This window comes from Melopsittacus undulatus, chromosome 4 (assembly GCF_012275295.1).
Source record: "Melopsittacus undulatus isolate bMelUnd1 chromosome 4, bMelUnd1.mat.Z, whole genome shotgun sequence".
Lineage (NCBI taxonomy): Eukaryota > Metazoa > Chordata > Aves > Psittaciformes > Psittaculidae > Melopsittacus > Melopsittacus undulatus.
Genome location: NC_047530.1, coordinates 42,865,401 through 42,882,975, shown reverse-complemented (window position 1 = coordinate 42,882,975; position 17,575 = coordinate 42,865,401). Strand labels below are relative to the sequence as shown.

Below are 17,575 nucleotides of genomic sequence, written 5' to 3'. Positions count from 1 at the left end.
ACACAGCTCCTTATCTCCTCCCTTAAGACAAAGCAGCAAAAGATATTATGAACATCACTGAGAAAAAGAAAGTTTAATCTTTACATAATTAGTAGTAATTCTGTTACAAGTAAATAAACAGAAACAAACTGAAAACATACTGAAATAAAACATTAGATTTGGAAGTTCACATTCATAATTAGTATCCTTCTGTTGTCCCACACAGATTTCCCTCTTCCCATTTTTTACTTCTGAGACAGAAGAATTTTTCACATATGATGACAGAATCATAAAACAGGGCTGGAAAGGACCTTAAGATAATTAGGTCCAACCCCCCTGCCATGATGATTACAGAGGGGTTACATCTCCAGCATACACACCCTATTAAACCAATGAGGAAAAAAAAAAAAGGGGAGGGGGTGGGGGTTGGGGGTGAAAAAAAAAAGAAAACTTGTATGCAAAGGCCAAACTTCCAAACTGTTATTTTCATTCTGGCATAGTGACAGTATCCATAGCGAAAGATTCCCTTTCTCCTCCTGCTGTATTTTAAAATGCCCTTTCTTAGGTTACTTTCACAAACTTGTTTTGCCAAAATATAGAGACATTACTGTGGCCATTAGTGGAAAATGGTGGGCAAATGTTCTTCAGTTACTCTGAAACTAGAATACAGAAAATTATGCAGAAAATAGTATCCTTTCTTTTTCCAAAAGATGATGCAAAATATCTGCATTAACAATGAAGATTAACAATGAAGTCCAGAATGTAGAGCAGCTCGCAGAAATAATCTGCATTAGGCAACCAGCACTGGCATTATGCATTAAGTATGACATCGATGTTAGTCTTTTAAAACTTAATCATGAGCTCAAATCACTAAACAGGATTGATGCCTACTGACTTTCAGATTTTAAAAATGCTTGCAATGAAGCATTTGGTCACCTTAAGAGTTGCATTTTTTAGAGAACCTTCTCCTCACAGTCTTGCTGTTGCACACTTTAACAGGGTTAATTCCTCTACAAGAGGAACCACTACCCCCACCTCAGAAAGGAGGGGGGAGAAATAATGAAACTAACTTTATCAATATAGTCATAATTCTACTGTCTGCCAGGAACTGTCTCTCAGAAGTTACTGCAATTGCTCTTTTTATTATGCAGATTAAGAAAAGTTTGTCTCCATGCTAAATCAGCACCAACATCCTTTATCTTTTAACATTATTATGGTAATTCAGACACAAAGGAAAAGGGTTTTTTGCCGTCTACTTCATTCTGTTCAACACCTTCACTCCAACTCAGTCATGCTGTAACTCCTGTCCTATACTTACTGTTCGGATATACTTTTAAGGAATGTCCTGAGTAATTCAAATCCCCAGATTTCATTCCACAACCTGAACACTGAAATTATTTTAGCTGATATAGGAGATTAATTTATCAAATCCCCCAATTCATGGATCTTCAGTACGTAACTTGGGCGGGAGAGGGAGAACACTATGCAGGTAGTACAGAACAAAAGCAAATAGGAGTTAAATGTTGGATACAAATGGCATAACCTTAGAACACTACCACTCTGATCCACGTATATCTGCATGTATTGGCTTTTTGGATGTGCTCCCTGAAGGTGAAAAGGTAACAAAGAAGTGACAACTGCCACTTCTTACATAACTTAAATGCTTAAAAATGCTTAAACTAACAATGTCTTTGAGCTTATTTCTTTCGATTCAAATATATTAGTAGACTACACTTTGAATACATCAAAAACAAGAACCATAAATCCATTTTGTTTGAAGAAGAGTGTCTGGGTGATAAAGCAACCTACAACAGTTTTATTAAAATGCCCTCATTGCTATTATTCAGTAACACACTTTCAACAGGAACCATAATTACCTTATTTTCATAGAATCATAGAATAGATAGGATTGGAAAGGAACTTAAAATCATGAAGTTATAACCCCCCTGCCATGGGCAGGGACACCTCACACTGAACCACGTCACCCAAGGCTCTGTCCAACCTGGCCTTGAATGCCGCCAGGGATGGAGCATTCACAACTTCCCTGGGCAACCATTCCAGTGCCTCACCACCCTTACAGTAAAGAACTTCCTCCTTATATCCAATCTATCCAATCCAATCAATTTTCATTACTTTTATTTAAGGAGGGACACAGGAGAAAACTTACAGCACTGCAATCACACATGACTGAAATTAGTGATACAATCCCAGCATGACTTTAAAATATGAATGAATAGGGTATAGGTGAAAGGGAGAACAAAGGCCCCGTGTGAAACAAACACCACAACCTCTTCAAGCTCCGTAAGTAAACTTACGTGGTTCTACAACTTTTGAGGCCTTTAAATCCACACTGCACAGAAATCAAGAGGCTATTCTGACTACTACTGTTGTTCATTCTCCTATCTGTCAACACCTTAAACAGGTTAAGAGCAGATTTCAGGAATGTCTTTAAACTGAAAGATTTAGATATTAGAAATAAATTCTTCACTATGAAGGTGGTGAGGTGCTGGCACAGGTTGCCCAGAGAAGCTGTGGCTGCCCATCCCTAGCAGAGTTCAAGGCCAAGTTGGACAGCGCTTTGAGGAACTTGGTCTAGTGGAAGAAAGGGGTTGGAACTGAATGATCTTTAAGGTCCATTCCAACCCAAACCATTCTGTGATTGAGCCCTACTCTCTGGCTATACCATTACTCTGCCAGCAGATTACTGGAAATTTTTCATACACTGCTCTCAAATACAGCATGGACTCTCAAGCTCCCACAGGAAGGCTGCCTGATTTCTCCTCCCTTGTACTGTAAAGATGATGCTAGCCATGTTTTAGACACAGAGAGAAAGAATTAGGTCTTTCAGAAACCACTGTGTTTCTCTGCCTTCTGTTAGGACTCACCCTTCTCAGGATCTTTTCTAGTAGCCAAAAGCCAGCTTGTACAGCCGTGTTCACAGTGAGAAAGACAGTGCTTTCAGTGTGCCACCAAATTTGGTGCCTCACAACTTTACTCCGAGCATCTGCAAGCCTGCCTGAAATAAAGGACAAATGTTTCCTGAGCATTCAAATGCATGTGGTATTGCTTCAAGCTTCTAAATATATGTTAACTACTCCAAAGTGTTTCATATCTGGTAAGCCCAAGGTACAAACACCTGAGGAAGGCATAAATAGAAACTCAATTGCTACTCACCCGATCACTGCCAACAAGTTCCAGCTCTTCTATTCTCAAAGCAGGTAGCCTTGTTAAATAAACTACACAAATCAGATTCAGAATCAAACCCAAATGTTTACTGCCCTTTTGCTGTCTTTGCTGCCACACAATAGAATTATTTACTGCTTTGGTGTCTTTTCACACTGCAGTAAGAACAATTCAGATCTAGTATTTCCTCGTAAGCAGCTCTAGAGCTGCCTTCCTCAGAAACACAATTCTCTCCTCTGTCTCCTCTGTTCATTTCTGAAACAAAAGACAAACGGCCCTGTTACAATGCAGTGGGAAGGGCAGAGAGCTGTGAGAACATATGCTGGAGTAAAAAGGAGAACGGTTTTAAACCAACTAGAAACTTGTCTTAATATTGTTAAAGATTCAGATAACTGTTGCTAACATTCTTTTGCGATCAGTACTTTTCACTACAATGCACATGGCATTCCACACTTTGTTACAAACATGTTTTTTTTGCTAGTAGCTTAACACGTCTTTCTTCAAGGTCTTCTCCATTTAATATTAAACTTCCACACTAATCATGCCACAACCTGAGTGGACATCCTGCTGCAAATACAGTGGTTTTAACCATTTCTACCCATCATACCCAAGTGAAATTTAGTAAAGGGGCAGGATAGGACATAAAAGAAAATCAATCCAAGTACATGACACCAGGAGAAGGAAAACTGAGAAGAGACAAGAAGGAAAGGAAGGTAAGTCCTATTAATCTTCATATGAAGACAAGCATGCAACACTCAGGCAACTGGAAAAATCAACCATCTACAATGCAAGAGCCGTGAGCGCAGGCACACAGCACGACACAAATATTGTTCTCAGAACCTCTTACAAGGCTTTCATTTTTACAAGGGTAAAAATTTATCAAAAGATACATCATTATGAAAGCTGCATCTAAATCGACAAGAGAAAGATTTTGATATAGAGGACAGAGTTAAGTGTATTCTGTACTTTTAACTACTATGCTGAGTGCTGTTTCATTCTTTCTTCATAGAGCTATCTTTTGTATGGCCATCTGCACTGCAAGTGAAGAAAGCAAGAGATGTTTTTCACATAAGGATGATACCAGAAATGTGGGGGTATAGCCCTAATAGCCAGATGCATACTTTGAATTCTTTGCAACTCATTATTTTTAGTTGCTCACTCAGCTTGACAATTCTAGCATCATTTATATACTTGAGACTGTTCTTTCCTACAGTAAGCAAATAATTTCATAGAGACCCTGAAGAGAACTGCAAGATTTTCATCTGCAATCAAACAAGGATCTACTGTTAATAAACCTTCCAAATGTCTTCCAAGAAATGTTTTGGGTTTGTTTCCCTTCTTCCCACCCCCCCAGCTGTCAATTCAATCCAAAGACAAATAGAACTATTTATTATACCAACACAGTGGACCAGTAATTAAAATCATCTACTAGGATTCTTATTACCAATCCAAAACATAATAGCTCTCAGACCACTTCCATTCCAAGGTCTTCTGTGTACCAGTTATAAGATGAAGTTATGCAAATAGACCATTGGTTTTATTCAGCTTCATATTCTAGATAAGAGCAGATTTTTTTAAAGATAGCTGACGTTAAGACAATTCATATTCAAGTTCTACTCTTCAGAGTAATATTAAACAAAAACTGCACATTATCAATATGCAAAGTTACAAGTTCATCTCTTAAAAAGCACAGATCTCAGATATAGGTAAATGTCTAATTCATTTATAAATTACATATACTAAAATTAATCCTTAACAAATTCAAAGAAGCACAATAGAAAAATTCAGAAGTATGATAGTGATATTATCATTTAAAGCGCTCAGATTTGTAGAACAAGGAAAAATAGCAACCAGAAGAAGCAGCAGCCCTGCAATGTCCAGTTTGTTGTTATTCAGATAATCCTACAGTGAAATCAATTGCTCCTTGCAGTTAAAGATTAAAAGACAGCTATCAGATCTATTTCTCGTGCCTCCGAATGTATACTGCTCCAACTTTCAACTTTACTACATGCAGAATACTCTGCACAGTACATATGTATTAGACATACCAGGAGTCGACTCTTGAGACTCTCTCGTATTTATCTTTTTCTTATTTTTAGTGACCATTCAACACTGACACAGCTTCTTTTGCTTCAGTTCCATGACAGCATAAGGATAACTATTTAGTCACCCAATATAATACTATTATTTATTCAAACCACACTTTCTCCAGCTTTTCATTTTGGGATTTTCTGGAGCAAGTCATCCACTTCTAGATGGAATAAAAAGAATTTATTCCTAACAGCCATTATTTACTCAAAGTGTGTGAAATATTTCACATCCTCCTGTCACAGAGTATAATGACATATCTGGAAAGACCCAGAACATACTACAGTGGCATTTACAGAACATCTACCTTCTTCCCTTATTAGTAACCTCACCATTTCATTTAAAATATGCAACTCCCCAAAATGATGGAAGAAACTTCGTGAAAGGGAAAACAACTGGGAAGTAGAGAGAAACGGAAGCTAGAAAGGAAATGTCACACCTTACTCTCCTGAAAATATACCTTGTTTTCAAGATAAGCTGAAAAAAAAATCTGATTTAGAAAAGGAAAGAAGAAAACACAGAAAGGGGAGAACTAACCTGTCAATGAAGGAAACCAAGCATTGACCAATTTTGTTTTGTCCGAAGAAAAGGAAATACACACCTGCTAAGTCCCTTCAGAAGCTCCAGGGAACTGCTAGATAAAGTTTGAAAGAGAACAGTCTGATGATTAAAGATACATGCAAAAGATGATAATACAAGAAATGATGAAAAAATGCCAAAAAGATTGACAAAATTAAAGACACAGAAAACATAGAGTGAGATCATAATACAGAGCTGGGACCAGGTCATGGCAATAACCCTTGTTTGAGGAAGGCAGAGGAACCAGTGCTACTGGTTCATTAACCAGATGAACACCTCCAACAGCTTCCACACCTCAGTGTTAAGAAAGCTACTCATTGCACCTCTCCATGTGTGATAAACACATAAATGTATTGGCTTTCGCAAATCATAGGCGTGGTTATGTGGATATAACTATACAAGTTTATAGGAACAAAAACAAAGCTCGATAAAGACACAAGATGAGCAAAACGGAGTCATATAGTAGAAGAATCTGTAAAGGTAAAGAGAAGGGGGGGTTGCATGCTTGATATAAGAAAAGCTAGTGCCTGTAAAATATAGAGTTAAAGTACTTTTTAGCTTAACTTAGGTTGTAGAAAGAGAACAATGTTTATGCTGTTAGCCTGTGGAATTTAGTGGCCCCACTAAATGCAAGTTAATTGTTTCACACTAGTCCTCTAAAGTATCTTTAGTTTTAAAGAACAATGCTTGCATTGTAAGTCTGTGGTGAGATAACAAGATTTAGTGACCTCACAATACATGAATGAGGTATTTCACACCATCCTTGTACTTATCAGAGACAGCGCCTCCCAAACATCTGCTAGCTTGGAATACTCCTTGTCTGCCCATCCTGCTATAAATTCTGCAGGAAGGTCACACTGTTTTAAATCTTTGCTAGTTATCAGAACAATTACAGATATGGCTGCGAGTTTTGTGATTACTGGGGCGTTCAACTGTGCCAAAGGTGAAAAGTACACTGTGAGGAAGACTGCTTACTTCATCTTGAAGACCCCTACTCACATGAGGAAGACTGCTTACTTCATCCTCAAGACCCCTGCCCACAATCATTGAAGAGCAGTGAGCAGACACCAAGAGGAGGAGACTCATGATAATAAATTACTGGACTTAGTTATAATGTTCCCTGCCTATATGCAGGGATTATGAATATGTATGTGACTAATGGAATTGTGAAAGTATATAAACCTGTAGCAAATAGTAATCATTTGCGCCTCTGGCTACGGTCATGCGCCCAGCACTGTTTGCTTTTGGTTTATTGACTTTGTCCCTCAATAAAACCTTGTTATCTTGGTTAGAGGAGTGAATTTGTATTTCACACGTTTCAGTAGTATTGAAATCTCACTTCCTCCCATCAGACATGTCTATAGAGGGACTGCTGAACTTATAAGAACTCCTATCTGTTTTTCATTTTCAGAAGAGTATATTCAGAATAGCTTATTGTTAATACCTTACATCACTGTTGGGTTCCACTTTTCCTACTCTTATTACCCTGTCCCTTCTCCTCTCCTCCTTCTCTCTCCCCTCCCCACCCCAGCCCTCCCCTCCCCCCCCCCCAGTATCTCACTGAATGATTAAAAAGGATTTTTCTACTATTGCTAGCAAAATTATGTACTGACCCCCCTTTCACAAGAACAAGGCTCCCTTTCAAAGCCATAATGCATACAAGTTGTCACCTCCATCCCACCCTTTTGGAAAACAGAAGGCAAGGGGAAAAATGTTCATATGACAAGGCAAAAATGAGTATGACAATTCACGTCAAAGCTGGGCACATCCTGAAGTTCAGACAAGCCTGTGTTGTAAGAATATGAAATAAATCCACATAATGAAGGTGTAAACAATATGAGAATGATTCATGTCAAGAACTTAGGAATCATTGTTACCAATGTACCTGTGACCAGTGTACCATGTGTGGTATGTATAAAAACGACTTTGATTATAATAAATGTTGCTGTCAGTGTAATGAAGGGAAAGAAGAAGAAACAAGGGAATAGACTAGTCCCCTCTTTAATCATTTTGACTGTTAAAATAATAAGGGTGATTAATGGCTTTGTTTTACTGCTTGAGTGCTTTAAGGAAGGGATTGGGTAACCCAGAGATACATCCTGTTACAGGGGTTTATGAAACCTATGCATTGAATAAATAACCATATAAGGTATAGAACCTATGGTGGTTAAGCTTGTGATAGACATCTTCTTGAGTTATTTTTTTTGCATTACTGAGAAAGATTGATAGCCTTTTGTAAGATGTTTTTTAACCAGGAACAAGACCCCAGCAACCAAGGAAAATCAACAGAAAGGAACCACGTCGACATAAAGAAGAAATGACTGGCTGAGACCCAGGACCACAAAAGTATAAGAGACTGAATCCCAAAGACTCCGGTGTGCATCTTTGGAGGAGCAGACTCCCCTGTGCACCCAGCACTGCTTGCTTATTGCCTCTTGATATTAATCAATTATAATAAAATAATTAAATTAGGCCAAGGCTAAGATGGAATTTTTAAAACAGAGGGAACATACAGAAAGCTAACCCTGGATTTACTGCTTTATCATCAGCAGAGAGTGCACAAATGCACTCATGTAACTGGCTGCCAAACCAGGTCCCTGTGAAACTCCCAGACACTACACCTTCACATGGCTTGCACTGCTCCACCTGTGAAAATTCATTTCTTTCTGGTGCAGAGACAGGGTATACACAAAAACTAAGTTGTACTAAAGAGGAAGATACAACAGATGCACAGAGGCAGAAAATGTAATAAAATATATACATCATTGCCTATTTTACTCTAGGAAACCTAAGTAACTGTTCTTTACAAACTGGAAAGGGGAAGAAGTTGGTGTCACGCACTGGGCAAGATTCTCCATGGCATAAATCTTCAAATTCAAATACCAAGAGACTTCAAATGCACAGAGTTAATTTCACATGTTCTACTGAATTGCTTAAAAGGTTAAAATAATGTCTGCTACACTGGCAGTCTACATATAAAAACAGAAAGATGCGGTATTATCACAGTTTTACCACTGACATACAACATGACCTTAAACAACTCACTTAAGGTCATTTACTTCAAAGCAAATGAGGGTTCACCACACCCAGCTCACAGATGTATGGGAGAGCTTGGCATCTAGTGAACACTTGTGGGACCTCAGGTGTTAGGCACTGCTGAACACCAGGTCAGTTGCACCACTGCATTCCTCAGCCCCATCACTTCTGACAGGGCAGGAAGGAAGCCTCACTTCACACTCAAATTAGTACTTGGGTTACCAGCAAAAATAATCCACTCCTGCACTTTTCCCTGTAACTAAATGGAATACAAAGAACAAATCCCAAGCCATACAGTTAGCTTTTAAATTAAAAAACAAGACTTCTTTCACATACACACAAAGTCAGTATTTAAAGTTTCTCCAAGGGTTCAAATGAGTAACTTGAAGACACAAGCTATTATTGTTTCAAACAAGCACCTAATCACAAGCTATTTCAGCATCTTGAATATATGTACTGTTTCACGAGCTTCTGTAGGGGACAAGCATGAAATAAACAAGTGTCTGCACCACTGGAGAATTCCCAGTTTTATTTAACCTAACATCCAAAAAAACGAGTCAGGGCCTTAATAAACCAGGAGCAGGGAAGCAGAAGCAGAGTTGCAAAAAGGCTCTTATCACCCCCACCCAAGTGGCAATGCAGAAGCACTGTTACTGCACTGTAAGGTCAACAATATCAAGCCTTACCTCAGTCCAAACCTGCAGCACTCTCATGCATTAAGTAGCCATTTCTTTAAGAAGAATGAATTAGAAGATTTACATGCAACTAACTAGAAGTAGGATTGGATCCACAGTCATCTGGAACCATTAAAAAGGACTGCACCAGGCTCATCATAAGCACTTACTCTCCCACTCCAAAACATTACCACCTCTTTCACAAAAGAGAAGGCTGCATGGAGACCTCAGAGCAGCCTTCCAGTATCTGAAGGGGGCCTATAGGGATGCTGAGGAAGGACAAGGGGTAATTGGTTAAAACTTAAGCGGGAGGTTTAGATTGGATATAAGGAAGAAATGGGGGTGAGGTACTGGAATGGGTTGCCCAGGGAAGTTTTGAATGCTCCATCCCTGGCAGTGTTCAAGGCCAGGCTGGACGAAGCCTTGCATGGCATGGTTTAGTGTGAGGTGTCCCTGTCCATGGCAGGGGGGTTGGAACTAGACAATCTTAAGGTCCTTTCCAATCCTAACTATTCTATGATTCTATGACACCAAAAGGCTTATTTTACATAAAAGTACTAAGTCCAGTACATATGTGTGTGTACATGTTATATAAAAATATATTTAGGTACATATACTTTTTGTTTTTATGGAAAAAAAGTAAATGAAATCAAGACATTTCTTAACTGACAGCAGTTATTTTTTAAGTTTTCAGGAAATGTAAAAAGCTACAAGAGACTAAAATACTTTAACAGCATACTTCTTGTCCCCTTAATTGTCAAAAACTAAGCAGAACCTAAAACTAGCCTTCTTTCACATAATTCTTCTGAGCATCTGAAGATGCCCTATACATAGCTCATATTTTAATCAAGGTATATGCATTTTTGTTTCTTATTCCTTTAAGGGCTACTTTATTAATCATCTATCACATAACCATTTTGACTAAAATATTATATTGGCCACAGAGGTTTTACTTTTATTTCAAGATAACTGTCAAATTTGAAATTCCATCAAGGCATTAAAAGTAAGTTACAAGTCCCAGCTTCATCCTGAAAAACTTCACAGATCAATGAATTATCTTACCTTCACAAAGCTTTCTCAGGAGACACCACAAGCAACTGAGCCCCTGAGCTAGGGATAATTCAGTACTACCTTGGTAGAGTCTGGGCATGCAGGGTACAGTGGTGTGCCATGTGTAAATGGGAGATAACCCAATAGACATAGCTTGCATCATCTAACATGGTACAGTCACAGAATGGTATTGCCTTATTCCCAACTCACATAAAAGCTATTTCATGCTTTTCAATAGTGCTAATTGAAGTAATCATCATTTTGTGAAACACCAGAATGCTCCAATTCAAGCCCTCAAGGCTTCAAACTCCTTCCACTGACTACACAGGAAATGTGGACAACTCAAGTCAGGGGGTAATCAGGTGCCCGAAATTGACAGCATCAACTCAGAGCTGAGTTAATGCAAGGCCTGACATAAAAGACTAGTTTTAAGCCCAGACTGAACCACAATGCAATTTGTGTCTAACTGCATGTTAATTAACAGCTTTGTAAGATAAAACTGACACCATAAGAAAAAAACTTAATCTTAGGTTTGGGTATTTCAAGAACAGATTATGTACTGTAACTATAGCCTTAGCAACTGAAAAACGTAAGTCACCTATTCCCACAATTACATATTAAAGGAAACCTCCTTAAATACACAGCAGATGGAAAAGTAAAGCAATTCCATGGGACAACGCATGACTAACCGCTCTGTTCAAGTCCCAGTTAAGACAACTACAGGCTTTTCTTTAATTTCCATAGGAATTAAATTAGGTCAGAATCTTAACCACATGAATTTCTGTATCTGTATTTCAGGCCCTGGTAAACTGAAAGTGATCCTATACCCTACCTTAAAAAAAAAAACCTCCACCTGCTTCCATAACATAGCCAAACTAGTTTGTCACACAGAAAAAAATATTAAAAAAATGTAAATAGTCAGTCTTGGTTGCATTTTTCAAATACAGATCATACTGCATTACCAGTGATGTGGGAAGTATCCAGCACTTTGTATACCATTGAATCATTCTTTGATTCTCTGACAGTCACTTCTAAACAGCTGCACATGCATACAAGCTGCAGTAAAACAGATGTTTTCAAGATTTAAATGAACAATTGACAGAACTGTTCTCTTAAGCTGCAGTTTTACTAAACCCAGTTAAGAATAATCCTTCCCCAAAACATACTGAAAGCATGTTTATACTGAAACTGAACTTCTGTACTGATGAAGATAAAAATAGTTTGGGCATAATTTAAGATGGTTCAGCAAAGGTCCCCATTTAAGATAGCTGAGAAAACATAACTTGTGAAATTTTCAGCTCTACTAACCAGGAAATCCATTCCACCTGTGAATGCCACCCTGACCTCACTTAGCTGTCTGCCAGCTGCTTACAAAAACAAAGGGCAAAGAGCAAGACAAAACCTCCTATGTTTGATATTCCCTCGTAATTAGCGAGCATCTAAATTTACAAGCCACAATTTCCTTTCTACATTTCTCAAAACAAATAAAAAAGCTAATCTTAACACAGCTTTTCTCCTAAAGAAAAATGACCTCCAGAGGTCACATCCAACCTCCACTGTTCTGTAATTTGATGACCTTCTGGGTTTTTGTATTTTTTAGTCAGATTGCTTTGTTCAGGCAATCACTTTGGTGTATTTAGATTTTAAAATGCCAAAACTAAACTGTGAATTCTGAGTTTCAACACCCACCTTTAAGTCCGTCCTTCAGAGGCTAAAGGCAGCTAAATACAAGTTCTTTTGCTGGTCTTTCCCAGTGGAAAGACAGCAGGTATTTTTTTGTTTCTCTGCATCCCATAACTTGCATTCAGTGAAGAAAAGTAGCAAAGGCCACAGGCAGAGTCCACCTTCAGTGGCTGCCTATCAGCAAGGAACTGATGGCCACCAGGAAGCCTGTGAGAAGTTTCTTTGCACTGCCAGAATGGCAATGTGATCAACTATTGACAGACTGGTATTACTCTGTTAAGAGTGAGCTCCTGATAGTTCATTTATTTTCTTGAGCTTGTATGCCAGGCTCCTCACACTATAATAAAGTGTCCAAATGTTCTGATATGCAGAGAGATTAGTGACTAGTCTGCTAGCACCTTTGTGCCTTTATATAAACATTTTGGTTAGTTTTGTGGAGTGGGAATTTGTTTACTGTAGGTTGTCAGCTCTACCCTTTAACAGCATCCTCTTTATTATCTTGTAGGACTCTTGAGTTGGGGCCTTGGTCTTTCAAGCAGCATACACAGGAGAAGGGATGGATTCTCAGACATGTGCTCCACTTGTGCCTGGAAATGCAAAGAAAACTCTTACTGGCTTCCTGGTGGCCATATGCACTATATTCCAGAGTCAGCATTTCACAGGACTTTCTCGTATTAAACAGAAGTCATTTCAGCCTGTATACCTGCATTATTTTTAAAATTGTATTTTTAAGCTCTCTAATATGTATCTTTAACAAGAACTGTACAAACACAAGAAGTATCTATCGATAAATTTGTCTTATTTAAGAAGTGACCATCCAGTATAAGTAAGCAGCCTGCAGTAGTATAATGAAGACTAATCAACTGGGGGGGAGGGAGAGGGAGGAGTAGGGGAAAGGGAACAAGGACACCCAAACCTTCATATTAAGCTATTTATAGATAACTTATTTTTGTATTATTCTCACTGTTTAAAATCCCATATGCACACAAGAATGAAGTGATCTGAATATACAGTTGGAGAAAAATGATAAAATACTTCTCTTTGGGCCTTCTATAGCACACACTATTGTGTTCTCATCACACATCCCTAACTCTAGATGTTCAGATCCAGACCATGTCTAGAGAGACACCCAAGAGACTTGAAGATATATTAAATGGAGATGAGAAATCTTCAAGTGTGCAATTTAACAGCAAGCTCAGTCCTCACAGCAAACATTCTTACTCAAGGGTAAAACACCCCTTACTTCCCACAGCACAGTTTTTCACAGACATTCTACTTGGGAATTCCTTCACCTGGAGAAGTTGTCACAAAATGGTGATTGGACTAACTTCCAAAATGGTGCTTTCTCTCCATCACAAAAATGTCAGTCTTTATTTTCGCTGATTTATCTTACTGCATCTTTAAAAGGGCCATGGAACTTTTAATGCATATCCTTAAAGAAAATCAAGAGTATGCACAAGGGAAATTAGTGTGGCATGACTACACCATAACTGCATTCCCCCAGGCAGAAAGGCCCTGTAACATTTCAATGAAAGGGACCTTTTTCAAGTAATCTATCAAGCAGACTACCATCAGCCCCACAGGGGATCATTCTTCCCAGGGACAAGAAACTGTAAAACTGTATTTCATGAGGCGGGGGTAGAGAAGAGGAGTAGATGGGGGGGAGAGGCACATCGCAACTCGCCACCATGATTACTCACACTCAAACTATCGCAAATATTTCTTTCATGTCCATTACTTCAAAACCTACCACGTTTGGAGTTTTAAGGCATCATTAATTAAAGTATCTAACTGCACTTTCAGAACAATTCATGAGGTAAAGGGTCCTTAGAAACTACAGGTGCGATTAAGAAACCTAGAGATTGCTAACCCAATGCATCGCCCTCCTACAACTTCCCTGCCCTATGCTTGTTCCTCTCTTCTACAAGAGATGGGAGGTCAGAGACTTTTACAGTTCGATGCTGCAGCTTTGATTAGATATCATGAACAAAAGAGAATCAAAATACCATATTGACATCTTCCAGTATCACAGAATGGAAAAGGCTAAGGTTCAGCCTGCCTCAGGAACGTTAAGCACAAAGAGATACCAGATGATCCCCATCACATGAGCAACAACTCTTAAAAGTCTTTAAAGAGAGGTGTCATGGGTCTGTGGTGCCTGTTCAAGCAATGAAACGCAGTAACACTGGTTCTGACTCACGAAAGAAGAGCCAAGCTGAACACATTCTAAAAGGCAGCTTATGTTTAGAGAAAGAGGGATTCGCAAAATGATGCAATTCCTAAAATGAAAACACCCCCGTTTGACGGAGGGCAAAATAGGATGGGGAAAAAAAAAGAAGAGTAATACACTTCTCTAAATAATGGCAAATATTTCCTTCAACTTCAGAAGCACTACAGCAATACAAGAGGTTACAGACAACAGATCTTGCGAGTTTTACTTTTCCATTCCCTGATTCTGAGAGACGGCAGAGAAGACAAGCAAGGCAAAGAAAGCTGTGGTGGCCGTTTCGCTGAATTGTCAAGGTTACTCCTAAAACACAGCGCTGGAGGAATACCAGCAGATCCGCTTAACGTATGCCGACCGGTTTTGCGCTGCTCTTCACTGCACGGAGAACCTCCACAACAAGGAACGAAGGGAGAGTTACCGCTCCGGGCTGCACCAGCGGCCCCGGCACCTCGCAGGGCTCTGGGCCGGTGTCGGAACCGAGTCTCCCGCTGTGGGGTGACCACAGGGCCGGTTCCTCCCCTCCATCCCGCTCCGACAGCCTCCGACGGCGAGGCGGGGAAGGCTGCGCTGTCAGACGCCCCGTTTGCCTCAGCCCAGCTCCGCAAGCTCCGCGGGCGGCCGCCCCGCCCGGCAACAGCCACCTCCCCTCGAGAGTGCAGCCCCAGCCCGACACTCCGGGGGTGCCCAGTGCACTCCCGGCACCGGGATCGGGGCGGGGGACGCCGCTGAGAAGTTGAGCGTTAACTCCCTACCCGCTTCCTCGGGAGGCTTCTCCCGGGGGCGCCGCGGCAGCACCAACGGGGTGGGCGCGGCGCCGCCACCCAGGGAGCCAGTGCTCCACTGAGCGCAGCCCCCCTCCCGCGGCACGGCGACCACCACCCCACACCTACCTTCCTGCTGGCTGGACTCCTCTGGTAGCCGCAGCGGTGCGTGGAACCCGCGCGGAGCGCAGCACTGTGCCCTACCCCTCCGTTCCGTGCTGTGCCCCGCGGCGGCAGCCGCCGCGCTGCCAGCGCCGAGGCGTGAGGGCGGCCCCAAGTGCGCGGGCTGCGCCAATCGGGGCCGTCCGCGGGCCACCCCCCGCCCCCGCAGCTGCTGTCCCGGGTCGGCCCCGAACCGGCTGCGCGGGACAAGCGGGGTAGGAAGCGGGTTTGGGAGGCGGGGAGGAACTAAGCGCGTTGGGACGGGACTTTGGGATAGCCGGAGGGGAGGGAACGGACGAGCCCCACACGCTGCTGATGGCGGGCTGGCCGCCACTTCCGCGCCCACGGGACCCCGCGCAGCCTGCGTGCGGCAGCGGCGGTGATAGCGCAGCACCCCGAGAGCGCACCGTGGGAGCGGGCCGAGCACGCAGAGCGGCGGCGGGCGGGGGAGGCCCCGCCGGGGGCGGGTTCCGCCGGGGCGGGCGGAGCGCCCGGCTCCTGGGCTGCGAGAGTTTGGATGGGCAGAGCTCCAAAATGAACGTCTGAGGCATCCCCTCGGCGCTCCTGTGAGTTTTGCAGCGCCGAAGGTGCCGAGGACAACGGCAGCACGTTCACCCCTTGTCACAAAGAGCCCGCGGTGCGGGAGCCGGCTCTGGCTGTTCTGCATGGTCCGAAGGTAAAGCGTTGGGAGAACCCCGAGCCGGTCAGGTGCGGGAACGACTGCCCTAGCCCTAGGTCAGCTTCCTGAGGGCGTGAACTGCTGCTACAGCCTCGGGCTTCAAGTAACACCAGACGGCTACGAGGATAGGGAGGGTGCGACTGAGAACAAATTCTGCTACTGTTCTTTCTTCTTGGGCATCAGCGAGGTGCCCAGATTCAGCGCCACGCTGCCAGGACTGCTGTGTGTTCACTCTGGGAACGTAATGCTGGAAAACAATAAGCTGGTTAGTAAGAAAATAAACATTCCTAGCATAGCAAAATATTTTTGTGCTTTATTTTACAGTGTTTATAACACTGCATTTTTGTATGAGTGTCAACATGAATTGTAGTTAGTACAATTTCCGTTAATGAAAATGTAAGTTGACTCCTTGGTGTGTGTGTGTATTTTGATACCATCATTCAATCTAAAGGTTGCTAATCTTCCAGAGTGGCAGTTGCTCACTACCGCCTCAGTTTCCCAGTCCATTGCATTCAATTGTGTCGCTGCGCCTTTAGATCTCACTTAAAAATGCTCTGAAATCCATTCAATGACTCATTAATTTCAGTCAGTTTTGCATGGGTGTCGTGGAAACAGGCCAATCTACTTCAGTTGTAGGCAACAGCCTCCCACAAATGCCTTGATGCCTCGCCATCCTCTACGTGAAGAAGTTCAGCCTGTGATGGCCTTCAGTTTTCCCTCCATACTAAAAATAGATTCCCAAAACATGGATCACTTTTTTGTGTGAGTCAGGTTTCTGGTAGAGTTCAATGGCTCCAGCATCAGTGGGCTTCTGGCCAAATGCACTGCTGTGAACAGAAAACAGGGAAAACAGGACACAGCTCTGAAAGGCAAAGTTGGAAACAAGATTACATTTTTTCCTAATAAATCTGAGCCTTGGGACCTTCAAAGAGTTCATCACTGTGTTTTTCAGAAAGATAAACTTGAGAACATCCAGATATGTATCCATTCTTACCTACTAACTAAATAACCTAAATAACAAGTTTTATAAAATGTCATTTTCTAACTTCTCTGCAACATACAGACAAGTAACACTGAAGCTCAGATAGCCATTTAATTGCCTGGTTCCAGAAACCAAGCAAAAAAGAGCTGAATATGCATTCAGAAACACTAAAGATGGCACTATTCAGCCCTTCAACCTTTTATCTGTTTTTTCTTCCTTTAGTTCTAGTGTATTTTGGTGAGGTTTCATTCTTTGGTTTTGTTTGATTGATTTTTTTTCCTCTTTTGTCCCCCTTGGAAGTTCTCTGCAGTCAATATATTTCAGATGAGAGCAGAACCTGAAGTCCAGCTTTTAATTTTGCAGTTACTCAGACCTTTCAAATGTATTTCATTTTTTGCTTCCATCGTCTTTTGAACTGTTATTATTTAATTTCAGCAAGTTGGTTGTTGCTGCTAGAAATGCCAAATTATATTGATGGACTCTGGTTTATAG

General features: G+C 41.3%; 1 protein-coding gene across 4 annotated transcripts in view; it reads right to left on the bottom strand.

The window, feature by feature from the left end:
• The window catches only part of STXBP6 (syntaxin binding protein 6), a 106,868-nt gene extending 91,061 nt beyond the window's left edge, over positions 1-15,807 (bottom strand). Inside the window, exon 1 of one of the 4 annotated variants that reach the window (XM_034062461.1) lies at positions 15,390-15,807. The gene's annotated coding sequence lies outside the window, so the exon portion shown is untranslated. Of the gene's footprint in view, positions 1-2,864; positions 2,907-5,851; positions 5,933-12,745; positions 12,862-15,389 lie in introns of those variants that run through there. The other 3 variants (XM_005149290.3, XM_031049109.2, XM_031049108.2) reach the window with 3 other exon arrangements.
• Positions 15,808-17,575: the final 1,768 nt, after the last annotated feature.